General features: G+C 39.6%; 1 long non-coding RNA gene across 4 annotated transcripts in view; it reads left to right on the top strand.

Annotated features, from left to right (window-relative positions):
- Nucleotides 1-15,247: 15,247 nt before the first annotated feature.
- LOC135969594 (uncharacterized) overlaps nt 15,248-16,692 on the top strand; it is a 38,953-nt gene continuing 37,508 nt past the window's right edge. For all 4 annotated transcript variants that reach the window (XR_012430583.1, XR_010584871.2, XR_010584870.2 and 1 more), the window contains exons 1-2: nt 15,248-15,295; nt 15,738-15,989. This is a non-coding gene — a long non-coding RNA (uncharacterized lncRNA). The remainder of the gene's footprint in view (nt 15,296-15,737; nt 15,990-16,692) is intronic.

The following is a 16,692-nucleotide window of genomic DNA, read 5'->3' as shown; positions in this document are numbered from 1 at the left end:
CTTTGAGAATGCCCTGATCTTTAGCTGTTTCATTACTCAGGCTTGCCTCAGAATTCCACTCAGCTTGTCATTCCTCGTGTTTTTTTTCCTCTGACAAGAAACTGAGAAAGTCCAAGGATCTTTTCAACCTATGCAACTTAAAGATTTCAACCTAATTAAAGTAACTTTGCTTAATTAGGCTAAATATAACTTCTTTTATTCTGAATCAGTCTCTAGAGAAAGCTATTCATTAACTAAGCTTTCTGTCTCTCACTATGCATTTCTCTCAGAACTGCCACCTCTCCTCCACCCTCCACTTGGAACACTGTGATGTGGCCTAAACTGATGCTGGTCTTGTAAACCTATGTTTTCTGTGTATTACCTAAATTCAGCACATTATCTGATGTCATGCAGAAGAGGAAACTTCCTAAGTCCACACAGTTGCTACAAATAGTTACACAACACTTGACCTTACCCAAATGTTTCAGGAGAGACTTTGCACCCCCAGAGGAAGCCAACCATATTTTTGTCATTTCTCTTGCCCCAGAAATAGTAGACGCTTGATAAAACATGTTAAATTACAGTAACAGACAATATGTGCACATAATTTACCAAGAATAGTTGCAAACATTTTCTCATATGATCCTTGCAGCAGTTCTCTAAGAAAAATATGATTGTGCTGTTTAACAAATGAGGACCCATAGATTGAGTGATTTTATCCAAGTTACATGAATCATAAAGTAGTAAAGCCTTGCCTTGACTCTAAAAACAAAACAAAAGCAAAAAGCAAGTACCAGGCTCTGTTACCAAGTGGGTCATGGGTACATTACGGTCCTATAGGTGGGGTGAGGTGAAGGATACTCAATGCCTGAAGGTGTATAAGTCTGTCAATGAGCTATTCTGCTGTAAGCTATCCCCACAATTCATAGACATGCAGTTCACATCTCACTGTATTTGCAAGACATGCAATTCATATCTCATAGTATTTGAAAACAAAAGGGAAAGATGGCTGGTGGTGGGCACATATTTTCATTAATGTTTAGATTCCTCCTGTGTGTGTGTGTGTGTATGTGTGTGTGTGTGTGTGTGTATATGTGTGTGTGTGTGAGACTGTGTGTGTGTGTGTATTATAGAGTTCCAGTAGCTGAATGTTGCAGCTAGACCAGTGTTTGCTTCCCTAACAGGAGACGGCGGTTGCTGGTCTGGTTCATTCTTCCCTGGGAGAGTCCTAATTAATATATGGTCCTCTCTCAACATGGGCTAATAACTAACTCCTCAGCCTAATCAAGAAGTATTTGAAGCAAACATACTGCGATTACAACTTTCCTTCCAGTTTAAGGATGACATCAGCAGCTTCATAGTGGAATCACTTTCACTTCTCAGGAATAAGTGACCTCATCCATAATGAAAAGTTCAAAGGTACAAATATTGTTACCATTAGGAAATTAATTGAATATTAAAATCCATTTACACTTGAGGATATGGATGTATTTCATTTTGCTTTCAATAAAATAGAAGTCATAAAATCATGAAATTAAGTGTTCAATCACTGTATTAGGGTTCTCTAGAGGGACAGGACTAACAGGATAGATGTATATATGAAAGGGAATTTATTAAGGAGTGGTGATTCACACCATCACAAGTCCCACAACAGGCTCTCTGTAAGCTGAGGAGCAAGGAAGTCAGTCTGAGTCCCAAAACCTCAAAAGTAGGGAAGCTGACAGTGCAGCCTTCAGTCTGTGGCCGAAGGCCTGAGAGCCTCTGGCAAACCACTAGTGTAGGTCCAAGAGTCCAAAAGCTGAAGAAATAGGAGTTTGATGTTCAAGGGCAAGAAGCATCCAGCACGGGAGAAAGATGGAGGCCAGAAGGCTCAGCCATTCTAGTCCTTCCACATTCCTCTGCCTGCTTTTATCCTAGCCGTGCTGGCAGCTGATTAGATGGTGCCCGCCTAGATTGAGATGGGTCTGCTTCTCCCTGTCCACTGACTCAAATGTTTCCTTTTTTTTTTTTTTTTTTTGAGACAGGGTCTCACTCTCTTTCCCAGGCTGCACTGCAGTGGTGCAATCACTGCTCACTGCAGCCTGGAACTTCTGGGTTCAAGCGATCCTCCCCCTTCAGCCTCCCCAAAATGCTGGTACTGAAGGCATGTGCCACCACACCCAGTGAATTTTTTTTTTTTTTTTTGAGATGGAAGTTTGCTCTTATTGCCCAGCTAGAGTGCAATGGCACGATCTCGGCTCACCACAACCTCTGCTTGCCGGGTTCAAGTGATTCTCCTGCCTCAGCCTCCCGAGTAGCTGGGATTACAGGCATGCACCACCACGCCTGGCTAATTTTTTGTATTTTTAGTAGATACGGGGTTTCTTCATGTTGGTCAGGCTGGTCTCGAACTCCGGACCTCAGGTGATCCACCCACCTCAGCCTCCCAAAGTGCTGGGATTACAGTCGTGAGCCACCGTGCCTGGCAATATATTTTCTTTCTTTTTTTTTCTTTCTTTCTTTTTTTTGAGATGGAGTCTTGCTCTCTTGCCCAGGCTGGAGTGCAGTGTCACAATCTCGGCTCACGGCAACCTCCGCCTCCCAGGTTCAAGTGATTCTCCTGCCTCAGCCTCCTGAGTAGCTAGGATTACAGGCAAGCGCCACCACACCCGGCTAATTTTTTTTTGTATTTTTAGTATAGACGGGGTTTCACCGTGTTGGTCAGGCTGGTCTGGAACTGCTGACCTCGTGATCTGCCCGCCTCAGCCTCCCAGAGTGCTGGGATTACAGGTGTGAGTCACCACACCTGCCCTGACTCAAATGTTAATCTCCTTTGGCAACACCCTGACAGACACACCCAGGAACAATACTTTGCATCCTTCAATCCAATCAAGTTGACACTCAGTATTAACCATCACAATCACTTAATAAGTGATTTGTCTCTTGGCTGGTGTTGAAGTAAAGGTGAGTTTAGACGTTAGCATGTTTACCTTCATCTTGGCATTCAAGGTCCTCTATGATCTGATTCCAAATTGTATTTGGTATATCATCTTTTTATATAACTTTCAAATGGAGAAAATGGTCTTTCACAGGTATGCCTTGTGCTTTTCCATCTCTATCTTAAAAAAACAAACAAATAAATTATTGTTTCATCAGTTTGAAACACCTTTCTTCATCTCAACATACACAAATCCTACTCATTCTTTGAGATCAGCTCTAATCACTTGAAGTGGGTTTTTTATCCTTCTAGCCAAAAGCCGTCTTCCCTCCTCTTCTGAACACTCCTGTCATGCCTATTACTTATAGTAATCTCTTTCTTTCCTCTGATATTATTTGTATCTTTTCTGCTCATTAAATAGTAGACTCTGGAGAAGGGGCTATATCTGATTCACATTCACTTCAGCTATTGCTTTAGTAAGACCAAATTCTGCCGCAGGAAAACTAGATGCTGAGCACATCTTCCCTTGGTTTATAGGAAACCCTGCCTACTAAAAATTTTGTATTTTGTTCCTGGTATTTTACCTAGTAGAGAGTAGATTTTAAAGTATGTAACCACTTGTAAATGTTACATTATACACATTTGCCATAGCTCCTAGCACATAGCACAAACTAAATGTTTGCTGAATAAATTAATGAATGAAACAGCAATGGTGTTAAACCATACATCTTTCATCTTAATACTCAAGAACTATTACTATCTGCTTGTATAAAATTTGTGGGCCAGGTGCAGTGGTTCACACTTGTAATCCTAGCATTTTGGGAGGCTGAGGCAGGCGGATCACTAGGTCAGGAGTTTGAGACCAGCCTAACCAACATGGTGAATCCCCATCTCTACTAAAAATACAAAAAAGTTAGCCAGGCGTGGTGGCGCATGCCTGTAAACCCAGCTACTCGGGAGGTTGAGGCAGGAGAACTGCTTGAACCTGGGAGGCGGAGCTTGCAGTGAGCTGAGATCGTGCCATTGCACTCCAGCCTGGGCAACAGAGCAAGACTATGTCTCAAAACAAAACAAAACAAAATATATATACGACATATATATATATGACACACACACATATATACGTTATATATATATTTGCATCCTGACTTCTTTATTTTCCACCTCTCTCTGCTATTCAGACACCGGAAGGTCAAAATTAAGCTGCCCAAAGACATCAGAATGAAGCTATGTATTTTATAATTTTTCAGCATATCATGTCTGAAGTTCTCTTGCTACAGAAAATTTACTTCTCCAACAGTTAAGAAAATAAGTTTTTAAAAAATCAGGACAGGTAATACATACTGAAAAAAACGGTGGACTTCTTTAGATACTCATAGGAACACTTTAGTGCTTACAATAAATCAGAGCCAAGGTTTAAGGACCCCAGTGCTTATTTTGGCACTAACAGAGAAAGGTCATAGTCATTCTTGACCTTGACCTCAAATGTCAGGGTTACTTCCAAAAATACTAAGTTTATTTCAGTTACTTACAAATGTAATTAAACTTATAATAAATCACCTATATCTATATATTTTCACCCCATTTCCTATACCCAATCTACATTCAGAGAGTATTTGTGATCCATGTGTGAGAGGAGGGGAAGAGAGAAATAAAAGACTTTGAAAATTGTCTCAAGGAGTGAAAAAAGGCTTGCACTTGAATTAGGAGGTCAAATTAACATCACTTGCTGTGACAATTGAGTAAATAATGTATCTTTTTCAGACATCAAACTTTTTAATAAAGCAAGTTATTAGATTAAATTACCAATGAAGTCACTCCAAGCCCTAACACTCTCTCTTTCTCTCCCTCTCTCTCAGATATATATGTATCTATTGATGTCTATCTATTATCTGTCTATCTATCTATCATCTATCTATTTAATACTTTTTACGAAAGATACAACCAAGGTATTTGATTTAGGATATTTTTTCATCTGTGTTCTTAAGTCCAATTGAGTGATTATAGGACTAACAGTCTATAGTTTGATATTAGGATTTGCTGCTGTTACAGAAGCAAACGGGAAGCTGTCCATCAAAAAATACTGTGGAATGTTTTCTAAAAAATTCAATAGAATTCATCTGTAGAATCACATGGGATTCATTTAACAGTAAGATCTCTGATTTTTTTTCAGTCTTCTGACTACTGGCTATTCTGGTTTTTCAAGACTCTTCTGGAGTCTATTTTGTAACTTGTACTATACTAAGACTAAGACATATCCAATTTGTCTAGATTTTCAAATTTACTGGCATAACTTATAAATAATATTCTGTCTTAACATTTTCAAAATCTGTTCCATATTGGTATTTTAGTCTATTTTCCATTGCTTATCATGGAATATCTGGACCTGGGTTATTTATAAAGAAAAGAAATTTATTTCTTACAGCTATGGAGGCTGAGAAGCCCAGCGTTAATGAACCACATCTGGTGAGGCCCTCCTTGCTGGTGGGGACTCCGCAGAGTCCCAAGGCTATACAGAGCATCACATGGTGAGAAGACTGAGCAAGCTAGTTCATGTCTCTCTTCCTCTTCTTATAAAGCCACCAGTTCCATTATCATGATAATGCATTAACCTGTTAACCTATTATTTCATTAATTCATGAATGGATTAATCCTTCATGACCAAATCACCTTTTAAAGATTCCACCGTTCAATACTGCCACATTGGGAATTAAGTTTCAACATGAGTTTTGGAGGGGACAAACATTTAAACCATAGCAATTGATAATAACATTTTTTATTTTGTTTGTCTTCTTTCTTTTTCTTTACGAGATTTTTCCGGGAGCTTACCTATATAATTAGTCTTTTCAAGGAAGCAGCTATTGAGGTTATTGATTAATCCTAAAATTTATTATTTTATTAATACTTTCTATGTATTACTTTTCAACAGCCATTGGCTTTATTTCATTGTTATTTTATATAGTATTTTAAATTGAATTCATATTTAATTTATTTTCAGTATTTCCTGTCTGATAGTAAACGCATTTAAGAACATACGGATTCTTCTGAATATTACTTTAATACAAAGCTACCGCCCACAAATTTTGACATGTAGTATTCTTATTGTCATTTATTTCTAAATGGATTTTGACCACCATTATTGTTTAAAATGTTTCAATATTTTCAGGTGGATTGTCATTTTTTGGAGAGGATGGGTAATGTTTGTTGTTAATTTCTAACTGTACTGCTTTAAGATCAGAATCTCTGATCTCTATGTAATTTTTGCTTCATAGTAGGCTGATAATAGGTCAGTGTTTGCAGATATGCAAAGTGTTTGGAAAAAATATAGACTTAATTAAATTATTCAGATCTGTATTTGCTTTTGATCTACTTAAGATGACAATTATTGAGAAAGGTGTATTAAAATATTTCATTGTTTTTGCTTTATCACAGTTTTTTATTTAGATATTTTGAATCCATTTTAATTAGGTATATAGAAAGTTAATGACAGCTTTAGTCTCTTAGTCATATCTTTTATCAATTTAAACAATTCTTTGATATTTAAAAAACGTTTCCCCTTGAGTTCTGCTTCTTATATTAACATCAATATATCTGCTATTTTCAACATTTACCCTATGTATCTCTCTAATGTTTTCATTTTTATCTTTTCTGGATCTTTTTGTTTTAGGTATATCTTTTAAAAATAACTTATTGCTAAGCTTTATTCTTTTCTTTAGCAAATCTTTGTCTCTGACTTATAATAGGGAAATTTGTTCCAAAGTCTTTTGCTTTGATTAATGACATTTTGCAATTGTTTCATGCATTTTATGTTTTTAACTTATGACAAGAAGCAGTGTAAAAGAATGTTATTTGCTCTGACTGGGAAACCCATTTCTACCGTAGTAGATATTTGACCTTGCTTAAACTACATACATTTTCTGTGCCTCAGTTTCTTCATAAATTAAATGACAATGATTATAATTATGCTCAATTCATTGACTTATTGTAAGGATTAAGGAAATTATTACACGTAAAATATGTAAAACTTTGCCTGAGAAAGAGTATATATGAAATAAATGTTAGCTATAACTATCATTATGTGGTTTTTTTCTTTCCACTGTATTTGTTCTCTCCACCCCCTTTCTTCTTCCGTGGTTTGTAAACAGTGCATTTAAGTTTTATTGTTCTAGCAGTTACTTTGTATATGTGACAGATGCATTTTTGAAATCAACTTTCTTGAAATATCATTTGCGTATAATGTCATGTACCCATTTTAAGTATATATTTTGATGAATCGTGACGAATATATACAACCACTTAATTACCACCACAATTGAGATAAAGGACATTTCCATCACAGAGTAATAGCCTGCGTCATTTCCTATACAATGCCCTCCCCACCCTCCACCTCTTTCCAACATCCCATTAGTCATTGATATGCTTTCTGCCACTATGGATTAGATTTATCTTTTCTAGAGTTTCATATAAATAGAAACACATAGCAGACAGTCTTTTGTAACACATATTAAAAATTATTTTGCCAGTATTATCTGGAGTTATTTAATAGCTCTGTCCTCCCCTAAATAAAAACTTCAGTAGTTTTTCTCTTTCCTCCTCCTCTCTGTTACCTTCTATTTTCAGATGACCTAAGATCCTAGTTACAAATATTTAGAGATTATGCATTGAGTTATTTATTAATCTGTTTTCTACTTCATTTATTCATCACTGCATCTTGTATCTTCTGTGTTATTTATTTTATCTATTTATTTTTGCTTCCCACATTTTTTTCAGATATTTTCAATACATAGATATGTACTTTTTCCTAGAGGGCATGAAAGGTGGTAAGTTTTCTGAATCTTTGCAATACTCAGTGTGTCCTTATTTTTCTCTCCTATTTGAATGGCATTTTAGATGCTAAATGTAGGATTCTAAGAAACATTTTCCTCCTTTATTTTCTCATGATATGTAGTTTTGTCAACAGGAGCTCAGATTTGGCACTAAAGAAGACTAACACAACTGGGTCTTTTCACTCACTATTTTTCAGTTCCGTGGTATCTATTTCTACTTTGCAGTTTATCAGTGATTTTTTTCAATAATGAAAAATTCAAATGTCAATCCTGCTAGTTCAGTAGTTCTCTAATAGTAATATGCATACAAATCACCTGTGGGTCTTGTTAAAATGCAGATTCAGTTTTAGTCATTTTAGGATGAGGCCTGAGAGTCTGTGGTTCTAACAAGCTCCCAGGTGATGGTGATGCTGCTGTCTGCGGACCACTTTAAGGATCAAGGCCCTGGATACTGCATCTTCATAGATTTGATATCCTTTTAAACCATTCTGAAGATATACGTTATTTATCTTAAATTTCTTTCTTTTTTTTTTTTTTTTTTTAATCTTCTATTAACTCTGTTTTCTTGAGATAGCGATACTTGTATTTCTTCGGTCTGTGGCTTCTCACTTCTGGTATTGATTTTCCTCGATTTTTTTTCCTTCTTTTAAAAATGCTTGGTTGTCAGAGTTACCTGTCGCTTGTCTATTGCTGTGACTGTGGGTGAGGGGAGGCGTGCTGCTCAGAGTGCACTGGGAGCAGTGCGAGGATTCTACCTCTGCCCGTCTAACTTCAGAACTGGCCCTGCTTTTGTCTATGGACAATACCACTGCCGCCAAATGTTTATCACAAGCTACGGGAGAGCACTGACCAGCACGGCTGATAATGATGATGATCAGAATAACCAAATTCACATTTTTGAGTGCCTACTGCATGCAAGGCCCTGTTCTAAGTGCTACACATGTATTAACTTGTTTAACAAATGCATCTTGTCAAAGACATGTTTAAAAATCTAAACCATATTAACAGTTCCTCTCTGTTTTTAGTGTTCTCTAATTTACTGAAATTGATAAGCACAATTTATCTTTATTCTAATTATTTCTCCTTTTTCTTCTTCACTTCTGTGATTAAACAGAAAAATGCTAAATATACAGATATTTGCCTAGATGAAATAGCCCAAATATTCCAGCATAACTAGATAGTACCCCCAAAGTGAACCCTGTATAGTGGACAGTGAATGGAGACAAAGAGCATGAGAGAAGAAGAAAAGAGAGAAGAAATAAAAGAAAGTAAACTCAAGGAGAGAGGGTGAATAAAGAGACAATATAAAAGAAGAAGGAGAAGATTAATGGAGGTAAAACTTGCACGATAGAGAATTCAGCTGCATTTTGTTTGAGTTTATGTTTAGACCTTCCTTAAACTCTTTCACATCTCTGCAAGCAGGAAGATTCATTGAGTAGCTTTCAACATTCAGACACAGCTCTGGCTGTGGTGACCGTACAGATCTGACCCAGGAGAACAGGAGGAATATTAATTTTGGCTTCTAAAGAGGCAGATTTTCATAAATTTATTGGAGACACATCTTGTTCTGTGTTGTATGGATTGTTTCTGTGAGCTGAATAAAATGGTCTCTTATTTTGTGGGCTCGCAGGGATTTTATTAGCAATATTTATTTAGACACCAAAGAAGAAGTCATTTGAATCTTGGAACCTGGTTTGAATTTGCAGCTAAATGTGATCTTTCATCTCGGGGCTGTTTTCTTTCATTTTCAGGATGTGGATAGACAATGGAAAGACAGGTGAAGCCATTGGTATTTTGGGCTCATGCCACTAAATTCCAATATTTCGGGTTCTGGGAAATTTGAAGCTCACACTCTTAAAAATGTTTTCCACTGTTTGTAAAGGCATTTGTTTTGCAAAGGAAACACAATCCTGATGTTCTGTACTTATAAAATCTGTGTCTTTAGAGTTGACCGCGCCTCTACGGGCCTTTCTACTTGTCTTTAATTAGGATTAGATAGTATTATTCTGGATAAAGAAAGCAGCCCAACAGAAAAGGGATGGTCAAAGCAGCCCTCGGGACATCAGCCTGGTTTGAATCTATCTATATTTTTAATGAATTGTTCATTTTTCAGTTTGTAACTTGAATCTCACTGAAAATACAGCCCCCAAACACACGGAGTTTCTACCGTGAGCCTCGCCCTAAGCTCGAACCCTGGGACACAAAGATAATTCCATGAAATTCGTGGGTTCAGGGACCATCAGACGATTCCTATACAGAGACGTTCTTGGAAACAGTGCTACAACACATTATATGTAGGGTAACAGGGTAGCGTATGAAGTAAATGGAAAGGGGGCCTCACTCAGCCTGAGTACGTGGAGTACTGAACAGACTTTGTGAAGGACGCAACATTGCCCCTGGATCTCACAAAATGAAGAGATGTTCTCCAGTACAATTTTTCTTTCTTCTTCCAACACTCCATAACTGCCCCCTCCTTCTCTTCCTCATTCCACTATGCCTCTGCATGCCTACTTTTAAAGCTTTGTTTCTGAAAAAAAAGGATCTATTCAAAACGCTAAGAGTCCCTGTTAAATGGCTCTTTAAGAGGTCCCAGGTTGTCAGAACTGCTCCACGTCCTTGAGCTTGGAGATCTACCTGCTATTTATCCTGCTGAAATCCCTCCACCTCCTCACAGACTCCGGCTTGCATCCTAAATTTGCATCATTTGTTCTGACTAACGCAGCTCTTTAAATTATAGCACTCAACTTCACCCAGGTGTAATTGATTTTCTCTTGCTTGCTACTTGTATATTGGCAGCCAATCCCAAAAAGAGGAAGTGTCTTAAATTTGGGCGATTTGAGACATGATAGGTAGTGCTGAGTATCTGTGTGGGTCAGTGTTGATGGGGGAGGTGACAGAACTACATAACTCCCCTTCTTTAGGGTAACAATCCCCTTGCTGTCATCCATCACTGAAACCTTCCTCCTTGCTCTGGTTGAGGCAGGGAGCAGGCCCATCCATCCTGGAGAAGCAGGATGCACGACCTTAGAAAATGATTGGCATCAGTTTTACAGAGGCGTTCTCAGTTCTGGGGCATCATATCAGTCTTGTGTCATGTGTATTGATTGCAGACTTCCTTACAGAGAGTCTGGCTCACGACTAGGGTACCAATGCAATTCTTCTGGCCCCTGCCTGCTGAGAGAGGGAGATGACAGAGAGGTTGTGTGAAGGTGAAACAAAGACCTGATCTTCAGTGGCTGTTGTTTCATTTGTTCTGAGTACCTGCAAAGCTCTGCAATGGAACAGGACATCTTTTACCTTCTAATTGCCAGTCTAGGAGAGGCTGCCTGCTAGGGGCAGACTTGGGTAATGAAGACTGGCAAGATTTCTAATGATGAACAAAGGGAGAGTGGGGAGTCGTAGACCAGAGTATAGATAATTCATGGCATATTCAAAATTGTGTCTCAGTGGCTTGTCTCTTCCTTGCCCTTGCATTCGGAGTAGCTCATCTGATATTTATGGAATGTCTTTGTGGTGACATGCATGATGCTAGGTATGTGGGACCCATAGGCAAACAAGACAGAGTCCCTGCCCTTCAAGAGCCTTAGGAGTGCTGTATTAGTGTTGTTTCATCAGTCTTCGTTCTTTAAAAATCTCTTGAATTACTCCTGTTTTCTCCATCCTCTCTGGAAAACTTCACCAACTTTGGGCAAAGCTCTTTTCTATGCTTTGTACTTATGGTAGCACTGAACTCTCTAAGTCATGGTCAGATGGGTTTCTCTCCCCTGAATGTCTTGTTCATGAGTCTCTGAGGGCAAAAACAGCATATTTTCATCTCAGAATCCCCATTGCTTTTGTCAGGAAGTACATTGAGTGATGAATCTCACAGCTTATGTCTGTCTTTCTCTTATTCATTCTTCAGTACCCTTCTCAGGTTGGGATAGAAGAAACTCAGCCAGGGCCTAACGTTATAAAATGTTGTCTGGTGAATGAGACCTTGGAGCAGGAGAGGGGAGTTTGGTCAGGGTCCAGCTGTGTCTCTGATTTGCAGTTGGCTTGAATCATCTCCCTTCTCTTGACCTCTATCAGCTGTATCCATAACAGTTTCTCATGTATACTGTGGGAAGTGGAAGCGATAAGACACTGCTAACTGCATTCATAGTCAATCATTGTTTTCATGTGCACATTCATATGGCAAAAAGTTATTAAACACCAGTTGTATTGGAGGCTTCTCTCAGCAGGCTCTGCATACCACACCTCAGTTGCATCAAATGGAATACGTGCTCTCCAGTCAGTATACCTTCCTCCTCCTGTCCTGGGGCTCTTCCCCCTGCTTGGAAGGCCCCAGCACCACCCCATCACCACTGTCTCTTCTTTGGTTTTGTTTCCTGAATCCTCAGTTTCTATTCTGGCTTCCCGAGTGTTACCTTCTCTGTGAAGACCTCTCTTCTCTCCACTTGAGTGGAGCACTGCGTCTCTCCTCTGCTGTGGCAGGCCTGTGTTTGTAGAGCAGCTATAGATCTGCATGTTTACCTTCCTATTAAATTATGAGCTCCATGAGAGCTGGATTCCTCACAGTGTCTGATACCAAGGGATTGATCTTTTCTTCCTTCTGACCTGTTCTTCCACAGCAGTGGTACTCAAACATTTTGGCTTCAGGACTCCTTTGTGTGCTTTAAAATGATTAAGGACTCCAAAGAACTTTTGCTTATGTTAGTTAGATCTATTTGTATTTACTCTATTAGAAATTAAAAGTGTGAAATGTAAAAAATTCATTAGTTCACATGTTTTCCAAAAAAAGTGGTGTTGTTTTACATTCTCGCAAATCTCCTAAGTTTGGCTTAATTGAAAACATAAGTATATTCAGTTTGTAATAATATGGTGTTTAGTTGACGTAGATGAAGAAAATTCTGCCTTATACAGAAATATAATGGAAAAAGAGTGAAATATTTTAATAGTGTTTTCAGATAATTGTAGACAGTTCTCTCTCTCTCTTTTTTGCTACTACATCAAAACTTAACAATTGGGGGAGTTTCTTTAAGATTAACTGCATTGTGGGATCTGGAACTGTATGAATGAACATTTTGTACTCAGTTATATTAAAATTTACTAGTGCATCTTGCATTTTCAATGTGTATTTTCTCCATGCATGGCTTTGTAACACTATGCATTTGGTCATCTGGGAAATATTGGTTCACTGAGTTCTGCCAGTCTTTCAAATGTTGGCACATTTCATTCCAAAACTCAAATTATCACATATTTCAGCATCAATACTAATCAAATCAAAAAATTTTAATTATTGGAGAGCTGTTAAGTTCCTGGTGGTGGATACACCTTTTCCAACATTCTAATTTTTTATTGAAAGCTTAAATTTTATGATTGGCAAAAGGTATTATTGATTGTGCTCTTGAAGTGGCAGCTTCACTTTGTTCATTACTGAACAAATGTCTGTGAAATACCCAGGTTTAAATACCTATAGTTTGTCTGCCAGTCATTCTTCCAAATAAATATGTGTTTCATGAAAAAAGCAATTGACTTAGTTTATATCTCAATTGCACAACTACTTTTTCTTGATATAACTATTATACTTCAGGAAACAGCAGAAGCCCTTCTTGCACATTTCTCATTTTGTCATGGAATAGAAAAAGATGTATACTCATCGTTATAAATTTCATAAAATAAATAATAATCTTAACTGCGTCTTTTAAGCAAGTTAAAGAGAAACTTTTTCTTTTAACTGTTGTTCATGGCTATGAAGAATATGGCCTGGTTTGGGTTCATTGCCTTAAACATGCTAAGGCCCCAGCAATTTTACCTGCTGTTGTTTTTGCACATCAGTCCAAATGGCAACACAGGAAAAGTGGCAAACAATAGCTTCATATTATTTTGAAAATAATTGGACCTTGTGTCTTCTCTGAAAGGATCTCAGAAACCCCTAGGGATTGTTGGACCACAATTTGAGAACTACTGACGGAAATAATTGGTTTCTGTGTTTTTCCTCCTTTATGTAGTCATCTTTTCTTTGCTAGGGGTAAAAAAGGCCTATTTGTACCAGATCTATACTGAAGATTTAAGAGGAGAGAGGATTTTCTATTTGACTTCACCTCTTTCTGCAATCTCATTCTGCCTTCGGTTTTGACATCATCTCCTTTGATTCAGCAGGGGCCAGTGACCTAGTCAGAGGGTCGCAGAGCTAAGACTGACCAATGGATCAAGTGCCGGAGGACAGGGTATAAAGAAAGAAGAAAAGAGAGCCGGGTAAGGAAAGTACTAGAGGAAACAAGGTTTGAAGATAAAATAATATGAGAATTAAAGAAAGAGGAACTAAGGAGGAGTGAACAGGAAGGGAAATATATGAAAAAAAAAACAGGGACAACAAGAGTAAAGAAAATAAGATGAAAGGAAGGGGGATCCTGTGGTAGGAGCGCATGATGTCACCTGCTAGAAAGGCTGCGAAGCAGGAGATCTTGAATTCAGCAGGGCCACATCTAGCTTCCATCCTTGCAAGACTCTATATCCTCCATGGGCCTCACATTTGTCCTTCTGCAAAATGAGATGGCTGAGAGGGGAAGAGAGGGTACTGGGGGAGACAAGGACGTCCAGGGGATGGGCTTCCAGGAAAGCCCCTGCACTCCCGAAATTGTGAGTAAAATCTTGGGTGTTCATGGGTTTTTTTGCGAGGGCAGGGAGTGAGTTGTTCTCATAAATGACCCAAAGGTCTCTTTACCAACTGGATGAAGAACCACTGGTTTGGGTGGTTTATGATCTTTTGTGGCCCTAAAACTGTATGATTCTTGCATAGAAGTAGAATCTGCAAGCTGACTCTAAAATAATTTCCAAGCCTTGTAGTTTCACCATCATTGCCTTTGACCCTGAGCAAAATTCAACATGAAGTCTTTGGCCTTATAACAATTTGTTTTTCCCTATGTAGAAAAAAAAAAAAAATGAAACAACAATCCCCGAGAGTCCTGAACCCTTGTCACACTGCAGTGTCTGGCAGGTAGAGCAGGTGGAAAATCAGAATCTTTGGGAGCCACCCAGCCCAGTTGCTGCCCCCGGTGTGCAAGCAAACAGAGACGGCTTTACCCTGCATGCTGCAGCCGCAGCTCCTCTGGTCCCAGCTTGTTGACTTGGTCCCAGAGAAGGAACAAAGCTGTCCAAGTCCAATGAATGGCCGGCAGTGGAAAACCAGTGTTGCTGTCTGTTGGCAGGCAGGGCGGCCGACACCACACTTGGTCAACTCCCCACAAGCGGCGCTCCCCTACCCCCACCATGGCTAGCTTTGGCAGGCGTTGCCAGGCCTGAGAACGCAGGAAGTTTTGGGTCACGGTGACCTCTAGTTGTTGATGCCAGATGAAATATGCCCTGGAGGTTCTCCAGTGTCACATGGTGTGTGGAGCAAGAAAAGGCAGGGTTGCTCTTGCGCTGACGAAGTGGATTTTGGTTCCCAAATGGCACCCCTTGGGGAATAGGAGGGGTTGTGGGTGGGAAGGGGGGCAGGCAGGCCGAGCAGTGGTGTGAGAGTGGGCAAGGGAGAACTAGTCTTGCATTTTTCATCTCCTTCAGCCTTCCAGGAAGCCGCTTCCTCCTGGAGGTGGAGGCATACCCCCAGATTTGTGGCGTGGGAATTGGGGGAAAAGTTTCTGCGGTGTTTTAGTTGTTTACGTGGTGGTAGGGGTGGATTTCTAGCTGTATACATGCTGGATCTCATAGCCGGATAAAAGCTATGTAACATGTGGGGCCCGACCTAGAGCCCCCCGGGTAGCTCAATTGCTTAAAATGGAAAGGACGTCAACCATGGATGCTCAGGGGAGGGGCTGCCACCTCTAGACCCAGATTGCTTTCAGCTACTACCCAGGAAAATGATATTGTCTCTTACCATTCTGCTGAAATCTCTCTTCATCTTGTTTATACATGTTGGTTTATCTAGTCCTGTTTTTCTGAATTCCAAACACTTAGAGGAGGCTCAGTGGTTCCCAAAGCAGACCTCTACCGGAAGTCCAGTGATGGACACCTGTTTTTTTTGTCCCACACAGGTCCATCATGCCTAAATACAATCTCTATGCCTTGTCCTGGGCAGGAGGATGAGGCTTGGCTACGTTCACTTTCAAGAATCAAGAAGAGAGGACTGAAAGAGAAACAGCTGAAAAGAAGGAGCCAAATAAAAAACAAGATCCAGCTGGAGGAGTTCAGGCCCGATAAGCAGGCTTGAAAAAGAGGTCAGGCCCCAGGAGCTGGGCTGGAGCAGCGAGGAGCGTTTTTTCCAAGGAAAGATGACTGCCTGAGAGGTAGGTGGGCTCTAGACCGCTGCCCCACACCCAGCTTCAGTTGCCACAAGGAGGCCTTTCCAGTTTTCCTTCATTCTCTCCTGAAGGCCAAATTGCCTCAGCTGCATTGAAATGGAGACAGACAGGGTATGTCTGAGATCTAGAGGGAAGGTATCTTTGGGGAAAATGAAAAATCACTCAAGGGTCATCTCCAATCTCACCTCCTCCAAGAATCCGTGCCAAATCTCTCTCATGGGTCTTGGCTCTCTCTCCACCCTCCTCCATAGCACTTCATGTCTTAGTTCTAGTGTATATCTCTAACTGTCACATAATGAATTATTTGGTAAGGGTAGTGACATAATATTTGCACAGTGTGTCTTCCATTGCAAAATGTATTACTTTTGCAAAGAGTAATGCGTTTGCTCTCTGTAATGACCCTGAAAAGTAGCTGGTTGTTATTGATAGTTTGCTTTATTTAGAAGTAGGGTGGTACAGAAAGCACAGACCTTGGCTCTGTCAGATTAAGGCTTGAATTATAAACCTTGTGATTGGCTGACCATAAGAGCTTGGATAGACTTCTTGACCAGTTCAGACAGCGGTTGGCCCCACCAAGAGAAATCCGTGCCCTCTCATCTGCCAGTGGGGCCACTGCGGCTTCCACCGCAAGCTAAGTTTCTGGTAAAAGAAAATCCTGCCTTGTCCATCCAGAAAAATATTAGCTTAG

This window comes from Macaca fascicularis, chromosome 2 (assembly GCF_037993035.2).
Source record: "Macaca fascicularis isolate 582-1 chromosome 2, T2T-MFA8v1.1".
NCBI classification, from domain to species: Eukaryota; Metazoa; Chordata; class Mammalia; order Primates; family Cercopithecidae; genus Macaca; species Macaca fascicularis.
This window is presented reverse-complemented; position numbering and strand designations above follow the sequence as displayed.